The following is a 14,221-nucleotide window of genomic DNA, read 5'->3' as shown; positions in this document are numbered from 1 at the left end:
TAAATGTCTATTTAATACCTTCTTGGAGTACAGGTTAACAAGAGAATTTGCTGTTACTGGTTGAGAGACTAATGGTACTTCATAATGACTTACAAGAGCTCTTTGTTGTTAACTCTGACAGATGTTTCTTAAGTATAGAGGGAGACTCCTGTGGCATTATCTAGAGCAGATGTTCCCACCAGAGGGAGTTCTACACAAGAATTACTCGTGCTGGATTGGATTGTGTTATGACCTTCTTGGAGCATGAGGGAATATGTCAGAGTGCTCTTGCATTTTGTTAAATAAATCTTCCCTACAATTGTTTCTGACCACTGACAAGTCCAGTGAAATAACCTGTAAAATGGGTAACCTTAAGACTTCCCTTATCCTCAAATTTAGTTTCTTGTTAAAAGAACATATGGCCTACATCTGCAACGGCCAAAAGATTCATTTTTTTCAGCAGTAACCCCTCTTAGCATCTCTTTGGTATATGAAATACCACAAACTAGGGGGAGTACCACTGGACATATCTAGAGTAATGTTAAGCCTTTTCTACAACCTTTTCTTGATTCTTATAAAATTATCTGAAACAACAGGAATGGAACCAATATGAAACTATTTGAGCCTGCTTAAAATCTGATGAGCACTCTTACTCAGAATTGGAAATAGCATTAAGTTAATCATGTGCATTGTGGAGAGAGCTTTCTGTTCTGGCTTCATGTGAAAAAGATCTGGGGTCTGAGTGTAAACACTGCTCGTGCAGTATCTCAACAAACTAATACCTACTTTTTGTCCTTACCATAACTTAGGGTATCCACTCTTCCTGCTCTGCCCTTTTGCCCCATCTCAGTTCCAACTGACTTTACAGTAACCATGAGTAACAGGGGTGATGGGAGAGGGATTTTGGCCCTCTTGGTCTGCTGCTGCTTAGTGGAGTTAGTACAGGATTTTACTCCTCTGAAGCAAAAATTAAAGTGAGGGCTAATTGCTCATTATGGGGTGCCATAATGTTCTAGTTGGCTTTTAACCAGGTTCAGAGTGAGGCTTTTCCTCTGGTAGCTCATTTATTTTCCTTATCTCCACAATGATAGGCAAGGAGAGACACACAGCCAGCTCAGGACAGGACACTAGATCATCTCACCTAGGCTCTTTCCCATGAAAGATTCCTACAGCTGGATTAGCGTTGTAATCTTCACTGCAGTGTTGTTCTCACCTCTCTGCTGGGGCTCTTCTCCACTCTCTGCAGCACAGTCCTTCCTGCCTTCTCAGGGGCTCCTCCTGGGCTCTCGACCCACCCCTATTTATTCCAGTTACCTTCACGAGCTACAGCTGCTGCCCAGCTAAGGACCCTGCAGCTGTAGTTCGTTTGGAGCAACTCGGACCCACACAGATCTAACAATACAACATATATTCAGGCCCCCACATTCCCCCCCCTTTTCTTTTAGCAATTACACAATGACAATACACATACAGTCCCAGCTCTCAGGCTGCCACAGCTCTCGGCTGTCTTAGATATATACACAGAATATATACATATCCCTATACAGTCCCAGCTCTCAGGCTGCCACAGCTCTCGGCTGTCTTTAGATACATACATAGAATATATACATAGTCCTATACAGTCCCAGCTCTCAGGCTGCCACAGCTCTCGGCTGTCCGGGGGATTCCAACCCCCACAGATTAGTAGTTAACACTTCTGTATTGAGAAACTGTTTCTCTTTTTGCGACCAAGGGTAGAGGTTGTTGCACTGCGAGTTTGAGGCACTATTTGGGGTGGAATAATAGAGTTCATACAAACTTACTCCACACTCTTATGTACCTTTGAAAGTATTGGTTGTGTGTAGTAGCTATGCATTAATTCCAGTAATGACAGACACTTTTCTTTTTTTTGGAGGTTAACTTTAGTTTATGAAATTCTTAGCAGAGATTTAGAATTATGAGGACTTAAAGTGAATTGCCTCAGAACTAACCAGTGAAATATTTAATGCATTTGCAGAACTTGGTAGATCTGGCAGGCAGTGAAAGAGCTAGTCAAACAGGATTTGAAGGTGAGTATTAAATGAGGCTCCACTGACAACAAAGTCTGTTAATTAACCCCTATGAGAAACTATGATAGGAAATTATTTGATCCATGTGCTATTATGTTATTTACGGTTTATAAATAAGGCCTTTTCCCCTTGGTAGGACAGGATCTACTCAGGAAAATACTGTAAATGCTGTAAAGTGCAAACAGTTAAATAGTAATATGCCTTTTCTGGAATTGCAGGCCCAGCAACAGTCCTGCACTGAGCTAATACAATGGGGATGACTCAGTGAAGATGCACCTGTAATAACAAAATCACAATAAGCTTTTTAGGGACCTGTGTGTCAAGGTGAAGAGGGAATAGATGGCTCACTCTTTAGTTCAGAGGAAGCTCACCTGTTAACAGTGACAGCATGAAGCTGCACAAAAGTGCCTTCATCAGAAAAAAGTGATCTGAGAGGGACACAAGTAGAAGTCTCTCTTACAGAGTGACTAACCTAAAACTTGTATCTAAGTCAAGTATGTTGTATGTGTAAATGTGGGCATTTGCAAAATTTAAACAGGAAGCAAAATTGTAGTTCTTATGGCCTCAGATGCTTACTATGTAAAAGTTCCAAATGTTTATTTTTGGTTACTGTTTTATTTCAAAATTTGGCTATTGTATTTATTTTGGCTATCATAAAGGATTGGGTACTGCCTGCTGCTGGGTCAATAGTGCATTGTGGCACTTAAGGTTTAACTCTTGGACAACCAATCCCTCTGAGCATAACATAGCACAAAAGCTTGACAGGTTGCAAATGTATCTTAGTATTGTTATAAATTTAAAATAGTCCTAATAAAATGTGTGGTACCTAGGTGTTCGACTGAAGGAAGGCTGCAATATAAATCGGAGCTTGTTCATTCTGGGTCAAGTTATCAAAAAACTTTGTGATGACCCCTCTGGGTAAGCAACTGTTTGTACACCTGTTATAAGATAAGGTGCTGCTAAACTAAGCACCTTAACCTAAATTAAAATCCTTTCTTTATAACCTTATGTAGATAACTGTTTCACATAACCTATTACCTCTAGAAAATGTATTTATCATGTTTATGCAGAAATCTGACTTTTTTTGTTATTGTTGCCTCTTTTTTATTAGCTTCATAAATTACAGAGACAGCAAGCTGACTCGAATTCTGCAGAACTCCCTTGGAGGAAATGCTAAAACAGTTATTATTTGTACAATTACTCCTGTTTCTTTTGATGAGACACTCAGCACTCTTCAGGTAAAGCTTCTCACCTCTTCTCCAGCACTAGTAATTGTAGACAGGTTGAAGGAGTGGAAATGTAATCTGCTGGATCTTTAATGACTTGGTTCTTCTGAAGGGCTTCTGTAAACTCAGAATTTGAAATACTTTTTTTACACAACATCTTTTCCCAATCATCTTGTGCTAGGTTGTCTACCTAGAGCTTTTTGCAAGTTGGAACAAAGCTCCCTCTCTCATTTTGCAGGCAGGAGATAACTACATTTATCTTATTTGCCTTTTCCAAACCTAGTTAGAGAAGTCTTTGCTAGCACAAGATGTTAAGCACTACAGGAATTGAACTGTTAATAAACAGTATACATTCTGTAGGTAGGACTATCCCCCTTTTTGAAGATCTTTTAAGCTTTTTATTAAATAAAAAATAACTTTGGATACTCTTACTTGTTATGCCTCACGTTTTAGGTCTTAATATCAAGAAGGGAAAACTTCACCTTTTCAAAGCTTAGAAGACATTAAAAATAAGCTAATTCAAATATTTGTGTCCTATTATATGTTGCTCTTTATCTAATAAACTCTCCCTTTAATTCTGTTGGGAAATATGGGACAAAATAAGTCTTTAGATATTTGTTCTTCAGCTATTATCCATGAAAGACTGTTCTTCCAGTTTGCCAATACAGCCAAAGGAATGAAGAATACACCAAAAGTCAATGAAGTTCTTGATGATGATGCCCTCCTGAAAAGATACTGCAAAGAAATTCTGGACTTGAAAAAGCAGCTGGAGGAAGTATGTAATAAACTTAAATAAATCAATCCTTAGTACTGATAGCTATTTGGAAACTAGCTGTTTTAAACCAAAACCAGTTAAATTTGGAGGAGTAGGTGAACTCTTTGAAGTGGTATTTGCCATTTTTATTGAGAGAATAAAAATTGAATAGGTGATGAATAGTCTAGAACAACTAATGATAGTCAACATCTGAGTGCAGGCTAAGTCTGATTGAGATCAACTGACAGAATTGTTAATTGGTTACACCTAATTAGTAGGTTAACATAATTAAGAAATAGAAATTTGTGATGCCTTATAGCACACTAACTGATCAAAAGAAATAACAAATCATATAATTAATGATCAAAACAAATCATATAACTAATTAATCTAAGAAGTGATTGAATGTCTAAGATCCCAACTTCATATTATTTCCTTCCTTACTGATGTCTAACTTCGATTTGAGTTGCAGGAAGTTGCAACTGCATGAATATCACTGGCAAAATTTAGGTCATGTATAGGTGGAAGTTGCATTTAGAAAATGAACAACAGTAACTTCTCACCAAACAATGTAGTCTTTGATGTTTTTCCTTCTCTAAAAATCTATGGAGCTGCGAAAGAATCTTGTAAGTCTTGTTAAACCACAGAAAATAAAACAAAGCACAGGAAAACGACAGTGCTGACTGTACTGTTCTAGTGCATTAAATCAAAGAATTCATGTTTTTTGTTGCAAACTATAAATATCATTAGAAAAAAATTTTAGAACAATTATTTCTTATTTTTAATGATAATGAATTTGCAACATGAACTTGGGAGTATGTTTTGTATCTTCTGTAATAGCAGGTAGTAGTTATATTTGGGAGAACGCTCTTTTTATACCTAGAAAAATCTGAGGCTGTGTTGTTTCTGGGAGTTTTGACCACTTTTAAATACTAAGTCTACAGTCAAAATGTAGACTTAAACTACAGACTAAACTGTCATTTTCATTCTAAAGGATTAAAGACTTCTCTTCCAGACTTAAAGGAGTATATGTGTGTAGTTGTTTTTAAGTATCAGGAATTGTGTATCTTCTGTAGGAGTGATTTCTCCTCTTAAGATGTCAGTGTAATTACTATTCTCTTTTTGGAAGGTGTCTTCAAAAACTCAGATTCATGCAATGGAAAAGGACCAACTGGCCCAGCTGTTGGAAGAAAAAAATTCTCTTCAAAAAGTACAGGAGGACAGAATATGAAACTTAACTGAGATGCTGGTGACTTCTGCTTCCTTTGCCTCAAAAGAGAAAATTAAAGTAAGGACCTGTTCAGATCTTAACCTGATAACTCTGAAATACTTTGCAAAAAGTGACATTACATGCATAGGTTTATACTGATGATGAAGAGTAAGTGTATGATGGGTAATTTTCACTCTTTTTTCATATTTTTAAAGGGCTAATTTTTAAATTCTGTCAATTCAGTGTTGCCTTGTGTTGAATAGACTGCAGGGACATTTTGCTTTCCAGCTAATTTTGAGGAAATGGCAAAATGCTGTCTAGTTAACTGGTGATACAGGTACTGATACAGAGCTAGCCTGAGGCAACATTTACTCTCTGCCTAGTGGTTTGGTTTTATCCTTTTTTCTGTAAATATTTTTTTAAAGGCCAAGAGAAGAAGAACAGTTACTTGGGCTCCTGGTGAAATAAACCAGGCAAACATGAGCTTTTTTGAAGACTTTGAAAATGCATTGCCAACTGAAACAAAAAAAATGAAGTTGTCTCTGCCAGCAGTACCACATGTGGAGGATTGTAAGTAACTACATGGTCTTTGAGGTCCTATCCAACCCAGACCATTTTATTTCATTTTCTGTAGAATTCCCAATAAATAACTTTGCAAGCACTGCATTACATTCACCCAAGGGAATAAGTTGATCCTTTGATAGCACAAATTAAAAAACAAACCAGACTCCAAGGGTTGATGTATACTTTTCAATGAAAAGTACTTCTGCTACCCCAACTTCACTTGATATAGAGCTTTTAATTCTTTAAACCAAAGGGGAGAGCTGTGAGGTAAATGGCAGGGTCTATGAACACTTGCCATGCAGCCTTCCCACACCCCCTAGTATTTTGGGAAAGTGTTCTTTGACAGACTATCCATTTCAACCTATGTTCTCTTCCCAAAAATGGAGAGGTGTGTGTGTGTAAAATCCCCAAATCCTAAACAAGAATAGGAAGTCATTACTCAAAAGTCAGGTTGAGACAGAGAAATTCAAGGATTCATAAGGAGTGAACAGAAAACTGGAAAAGAAATTTTCTAAGATTGAACTGAAGACAAGAGACAATTTAGCAGTATTTTTGCTGAATTACATCTTACATCCTTATGACCTCTCCTGTCAAACATGTATTTGCTTGTAAGTGGATTGTTCTGGGCTTTTTTTCTCTGTATGAGGGTGGGGTGCTTTTTTTCCTTATATCTTGCAGGGTATTGTTGAGTGGTTCTTTCCTTGACACTCAAACCTCTCCTAGTCTGTACTTAAGCATATATTCTGGATTTGATTTAGACTTCGTGATGAGATGGTCAACATAAGTGTAGGGATTGGACTTCAGTGGCGTTCCCTTTCAAAACAGAAAATCGTGAGAGTCAGAAGTCTTACCTTACTCAGTGTGCTGTGGTTTTGCCATTGAATGATTGTTTCCAATGTGGTAAAATTATTTTAGGAGAAAATTTTTGATGCTCAGTTTAAAATCTACTGGTACTTTTGTTAATACATCTTTCTTTTCAGCTGCCTTAGAGAATTCTGGGTATGACAGCCATTGGCTGATGGTTCCAGATCAAATTTCAGAAGAAGCTTGGATTGCTGGTCCTAGCATGAATCGGGTAACATCATAATCTGTTTTGACTTTTTGATATTTCACATATGCCTAACATGCTTCTCAGTAATATCAGCCTTACTCTTCTGTAGAACAGCAGTGTTCTGTGTCTGCAGAATTACTGAAACTGGCTAGAAAGTCTCTTGGAATCTCTGTGAAGCTGTGGCATGGTTCTGTGCTTCTGTGGGTTTGTGGCAAACGATCCAGTCAACGTTGGTCTTTAAACAGAATTAGCTATGTGCAAAGACAAGCAACAAGGAATAGAATAGTCCACTTGCTTGATCTTGTAGATCTGCTAACTGAGGGTGTTTCTTTTTCTAGACCCAGAAAGACTTTGAAGAATCTGTGCAACTCTGTGAAGAATTAGCACTAGAAAAGGTAGGTCTCTTCTGAATTTGCTAGAAATAAGGCTGGTATTGCAGCAACAGCTTCTAAAGTTTCTTGTGCCACTTCTTCAGGATATTGCTGTAAACAAGGTCAATGTCCTGCAAGCTAACTTTGATAATCTAGTGCTGGAAAATGAGCAGTTGAAGTCAGAAATAAATGAACTGAAAGAGAGACTGAAGGAAAAAACAGAAATAGATGAATTTGAAGCACTGAAAAAGCAAAGACAAAAAGATCATGAGGTAAGGTGCATTGAAATAGAGACAGATGAATCCTCTATGCCCAAATGCTACCTGGAGTTTATTCAATGTACATGGCCTTGCATGCTGATTCACAAACAGATGGTGTTATAAGCTACATTCAGCAACAGAATGAATGAATGAACCCAGGATTTAAACTGAATTTACTTGGAGTGTAGAATTCAGACAAATTTTTGGAGAGTTACATACTGAAGCCTGGTTAAACATGTATTTATGTGTATATGTATATGTTATTTTTATAAATCTGTGATCTGAATTTCACTCTAAACTTCTGTGTGGCAGTTATTTTGCTGCTTAAATACATTTTAGAACTGTTTTGACGTTCAGGTATGGTTGCTAAACCATATTTCCTGTATTTCTTGTGTGAAACATCTTGTCTTAAATTCCAAGATAGTTCATTTTGGTAATCCATGAACTACATGAGCATTAACTTTGAACATATTATTTAGCTTAGTCATGAAATTATTTTAAAACAATAGTAAGAATAGCAATAGTAAAAGCAAACATTGTATTTTGTGCCAGGAAGTCAAAAAAAATGTGACGTTATCTACTGGATAACTTGGAATATAGGAAATGCTGACTTTCAGTTGTCTTCACTCTTTGTGTGGTTACTAGAGATGTTCCTTGTTTATCCAAATGTTTATGCTCTGATACTATAGCCTAAGATACTTGTATTAGATTCTACCTGCCTAAAGGCTGGACTGTGAAATAAGTTATGGCAAAAAGAACCCCAGACAAAACCAGTAACTTGAGGCCTTGAGACATGGATGTATTGTTCCATTTCTTTCCTGATACCTTTCTGGACATTACTTGTGCACATTAGTCTGTGTAATATCTTCTGATCATGACACTAATGCTGAAGTTTGTTACATCCTTTTGCATTTTTATTTCAGGCTACAATTTTAAAATGTTATTGCTTATTTGCATTGTGTTCCCTACAGTGATTTACAGATCTTAAAGAAATTGTCTCTATAAAATATTACCATTTAGCTTGTATTTAAGATTCTATTTAGAAGACCCTTTCTATATGCTATCTTCCTTAGCTAATGTTTAACAAATCCTAAGTTAGTTTTCCCTGCAAAGTTTTTGGGTATCTAATAGACACCGAAAACCAAAGTTTTTGGGTGTTTGAAGTAGCTTCCATTGCAAGAACTGCTTTTTAAATTATTTGTTTGCAGATATCTGATGACAGTCCATAAAATGTAAACATTTATTGATACCCATGTAGTAGATTACTTGTAGCAATACTGATATGTCACATACATTACCAAATACATTAGATTAAATGTATCAGTTTATACAGGTAAACAACATAGGAATGCTCACAGGAGTGTGCTTGTTTTAAAGCTTTTCACTGATATTAAATTTGCAGATTGAATTTTCTCACCTTTGCTTGTGACTATACATAAGTACTTGTAGATGAGTGCTTATTGTAAAACTTTCCTAACAAAGACTAATAGAAAGAAATGGAAAGAGCTCCTAACTGAACTTCTACTTGTGGCTTCTTTCAGAGAATGCCACTGAATGTGTTCATGGCTTGTTTAAGTTCCATTTTGGCATCTTCTCACTCCTGTGAGTGAATAGATTAGATCATAAATATCTGCACTGTGTCATAAAAAGCTGCTTAACATGACTGGAATTTGAAGTGTTGTATCTGTACAATTTCTGCGTTAATTGCTTTGATCACATTGCTCTTGCTTGTCAAACTATTGCAGATTAAATTGTACTTGAATCCTTTCTAATTACTGGGGAGCTAAAACACAGAGCTTTGCATCTCACATATCCACTTTGAAAGAATATGCAGCATCTTGCTTTGTAGCTGTTTAAGTAGATGTGTGAGTATACACTAATAAAAAAGAAAACACAAGATAGACTGGCTTGTTTTCATGGTGTTGGCAGCTAAAGCTACGGGCGTGGGTGCTTTTAACATCCTCTGCAATTTTGCTTTAATTTGCTCCACAGATTCAACTAATGCATGAAATTACCAACTTAAAGAATCTAGTTTCAAATGCTGAAGTGTACAGTGAGGAACCTTAGGTGACCCTCTCCATGAATTTACAGATAGTAAGACTTGTGAGAAATGTGCTTGGTTTGTTTAGCTTGAAATAGCATATCTGCTGAGGCCAAGCTAGACATCATTGTACTTGGGTTAATCTTACCAGCTATGAGGGGGATATGGCTAAGAACCATGAAGGCTTTCTGTGTAGGTTTTGATAAATTCGGATCTGAAAATCCAAACTGAGCACTCCAATCTTCTTTCCTCCTTTCTTCCCCTCCAACTTTTAGGCAGAAATAAATTCCAAACTGGAACCGCTGAAGGAGAAAGAGAACAAAATAAAAACATTACAGAATCGTGTGGAAGAACTACAAAAAGCAGAAGTGGAAAGAAAGGAGACATCTTTTGCACTGGTAAACTTGATTTTTCTGCTGGGTTGAGAGACTACTTTGTTCTTCTGAGTTGGATTAAATTTAGGTATAGCCTTGGTATGAACAACATCTGCTTCACTACAGGTCTTGGGAAATTTTGTTTTACAAAGTTTAAAATGTAATTACTAGATGTCATACAGCAGTAGTCTAGAGGAGTCAAGCTATGAGAAATGCTGCTGTTTATCCTGTCTCTCAAACAACCTGCTACTCTTCCTCTTAAAGTAAACTTATTGAGTTTTGTAAGCCTGCACTTACATCTTAACCACATTAAAATGAGCGCATTAAGTGTATTATGGCTCTATCGTGTTTTGCTTATTTGAGTGTTGTCTTTTTCAGGGAGATTGTGATAAACTAACTGAAAAAATTCAGCAGCTGAATAAATCCCTCTTAGACAGTGAAACCATAGCCTTGGATGCCAAAAAAGAATCTGCTTTTCTCAGAAGTGAAAATTTGGAGTTGAAGGAGAAGATGTCAAGTACATGTTGAACTGCATTTATAACTGCACCAAATGCTGTTAAGGGCCTGTCTGCTTCCAGGCTTGTGAAGGAGGCCATCAGTGTGGTGGAACACTCATCATTAGCTTTCTCCAAATACTCTAAGTAATACTTTTATTATGCAATTTGTGCAAAATGGGTCTTCAGGAAAGAGATAAAAAGAAAGTAAAGGCTTTTTCCATAGGAGTGGGTGGTTAGTTTTAAGTTTACCAGGAGGGAGAGAGAGACATCAAAGAAGCAGTCTTTAGTGCGTTATTAGGACATAAGACTTCAGACCTAATTTTACCAGAGGACAAAGGAGAATAAGAGATGTGGACTCAGAAGTGGGATGGAGCTTACTTTGAGCTTTCCAACAGTAAAGACAAAATAGTAGCAGCAGTTATGGCCCTGAACTCGAAGGCATGTTTTCTTAGAGGACTCCGACAGGAATGCAATTAAATTGTGCCTTAGTCTGCCATATTTATCAAGGCCAAAGCTGGTCAGAGTGACAACAGAAAATGTACCAGATGCATTGTTTAAATGTCAAGTACATAGACTTTTACTCTGTGTGACTTATATGTTGTATTGTTTTCCTGAAGAATGAACTCTTAAATGACCATAACCAAATGCAAAAGGATGTCCAGTTATATCAAAGCCAAATAGAAGCGGGAAAAGCCAGTTACCGAAAAATGCAAGCTGACTTGCAGAGAGAGCTGCAATCTTTATTTCAAGAAAACACAAGACTAACTTCACTGATGGAGGGTAAAGTTCCAAAAGGTACTGGTCCAAGTGGTGCCTTTTCCCTGCTCCCTCTCTCCTCCCCTTGCCCTGTAATGGTGGGAGGATAGGCAAGGCTTTGGCTCTTGTCTTCTTCAATATATGGAGACTCTGGTTAGTATAAAGCAACCAAAGTATCTGGTATTGCTGGCATGGAGGAACTACTTGAGCACTTCCTTGAACATTCTGGAAAATTGCAGCTTGCAAAATATTTTGCACTGTCAAGTTAATGAAGGTTGTTAGAGAGAATCTAAGATTAACTGGATATCAACCTAAGAAGTGCTGACTGATTTTCTGACCAGGAGCTTTGTCTTATAATTGTTTGCAACAGTAAAATGTACTTTTCTGGAATTAAAACAATATAACATCCAGAATGAAATATAAATATTCTGCTTAAATTAAAATATGCTCTTTTCTCTTGCGCTTGCTTATTAGTTTAAACTTCATTTTCTAGATTTGCTTTCTCATGTGGAGCTGGAAAAAAAGGCAGCTGACTTAAAAGGAGAACTAGAAAATGCTTTGAAAGAGAATGCACTTCTACAGAAACAAGTAAATGAGCTATCAGAATTTCAATCGCTACCAAATACAGTTGAGATACAAAAGAAAGAGGTAAAAAAAAAAATCTAACTTTTTTTCTTGGTTTTGTATTGTTCTTCACTGGTAATGTACTAATGGAGGCCTATTGGATATGAAGCTTTAAAGCCAAAAGTTGTCATGAGTCCATCTGAGATTTTACAGTTAAGTTTGTTAAATTGTTGCTTCTCAGATATTTAATATTTGTACTGAGGAATAAGTTTGTTTAGTTTAATATGTTTAGTCACTGACTACTATAATTATGCATTATTTTCTAGTCCAACCTTGCATGTCTATTTGCTGTGGTCATCACTGACAACTGAATGTAGAAATATAATGGTGTTTGATCCTGGGCACTATTTTTTTTTTTTTTTTTTTGTGTAACTGGACAAAGAGAAAATGTCAAGATCTCATAGCAGAAATTCTGCTGGAGAAGTTAGAGATGTACCTTGCAAATTCTGGAAAACTTACTAGGAAATTTTTTATTTCCTAGCAGGTAAGGGATTAGTAGACTAAGTATGATGTAAAGGTTTTAAAGGGTTGGTGTGCAAACACTTTCTAGCTTTCATTGGTCTAAGAACCACTTGCACAGTGAAAATTATTCAGGGCAAGTAATCTACAAACTTATTAATGCTTTGTCTACTTCCACTAATCAACAAAATGTAATTAAATGTTAACAACTTTCTCTATATTGATGCCTTAATGTTTTAGCATTTATATTGTTCAGATTCTGTACTGCATTAGTGTATAACTCTGAACTCTATATGAAACACTAGTGTAGCAGATAGGGCCTGGCGTTCGGAAGATCTCGTGATGTTACGGGAAGACAGGGCCCCTGCCCCCTTAGATAAGAAAATTAACATAGGAATGTAGCCCCCTGAACCGGATTCCGGTAATTTTCCACTTGCCCAGGTAACTTTCCATCCCCTGCTAACCATAGATGGTAAGGACAGACCCTCACCTGACGTAGAAGCCCCCTAGACTATAAAACCCCACGAGGAGAGAGAATAAAGGCCTTTGATCCTCCACCATATTGGTGTCCGCGTGTTTCTTAGGCCCGAGCGACCCCGGGGAAGGGGATCGCCGTGCTGCTTCCTGAAACCAGGCCGCCTGCCTTGTATCAGAAGGCAACACACTAGTTAGCTTTCTTCACATTTTGGTCAGACTGAACAATCCTTCTGGGCTTCGGAACCAAGGTCACACCACTTACCTCAGGCCCTGGAAAATATAAACAAAAGTGAATCAGGGAGGGGAGGGAAAAGCAAACCAGGGGAATGTGTCTTTTACCTGAAGCTAGAGTTGGACAATTAACTTCTGATATGCAAACAGACCAAACTTCTGTCTGAGAAATCTTGTGACTGTTGTTCATCTTGGGTGTAGCCTCTGCCAGGCTTTTGCACTGCCCAAGGTGAATCCTTCAAAACCCTTTAATAAATACCTACTTTATTTTCCAACTCTGTCTTGCCTCTGTTCTGAGTAGCCAGTCCAAGGCATCAGTATCATCAAGAAAGTATTGATAAATGTAAAAATTCAGTTTAGGAGTCCAGTCTTAGCTCAAACATAGGAAATAGGAAGTATTGAAGAACATCTAAAGAGTTAGAAGAGAGATTTCAGGACTTGGGAATCCTTCTCTTTTAAAGATTCTTTGCTAGACAGTTCCTCCCAACAGAGCAAAACCCAATGCATCGTGTATGTTTGCCTGCACTTTATTTCCTACATCTTCATATGTACCTGGTTTTTATTATTTAGTTCTGACAAATACTGATTTAGAAACCGCTATATATTAATATTGTTTTCTGTTGGCAGATTGTTGAAAAATGTGAGGAGTTACGCTTATTAAAACTAGAAAATGAAAAGCTGCTTTCTGAAGTAGCTGATAATGAAATGAGACTTAAACATATGTCTGAAGAAATTGAAAAATCAAAAGACAATCTCACAGATGTACAATTGAAATATACAAAGTGTGATGAGGAATATGTAGCACTTAAACAGCTCCATGAAGAAATAGAACAAAAATACATTGCTGCATCAGAAACTAATGAACAAATGAAGCTCCAAATAGAATGCCTATCTAAAGAAGCACAAGAGTCTAAAACAATTTTGGATGAAGTGAAATTAGAGGTCAGTGTCAGCTTGCTCCTTTTTACATATGAGACTTGAGGAATTAATTCATAGTGCTAAAAAAACCTGTATAAAACGTTTTTGGAGAAATACTCTGAAAGGTATAAATGACATGATCACTGGCTTCCTCTGGCATGAGTGGGTGCTACTTACTCTGTGCCAAGACTATTGAAGGCTTAGTCAGCTCAATGGACTCTTTTTGTAGGAAAAGAAATGTAATTGCTCTAGATTCTTCCGTAATTGACCTTTTAATTCTTCTTTTTCCATTCTTAAGTAATACCTTTATTATGTAAGTTTTTTTCTATCAGTGCTGCTCTCACCTACTCTATATAAAGGCATAGAAACAAAGTTTCCTCA

This window comes from Zonotrichia albicollis, chromosome W, assembly GCF_047830755.1.
Source record: "Zonotrichia albicollis isolate bZonAlb1 chromosome W, bZonAlb1.hap1, whole genome shotgun sequence".
In the NCBI taxonomy this organism is placed as follows: Eukaryota; Metazoa; Chordata; class Aves; order Passeriformes; family Passerellidae; genus Zonotrichia; species Zonotrichia albicollis.
This window is presented reverse-complemented; position numbering follows the sequence as displayed.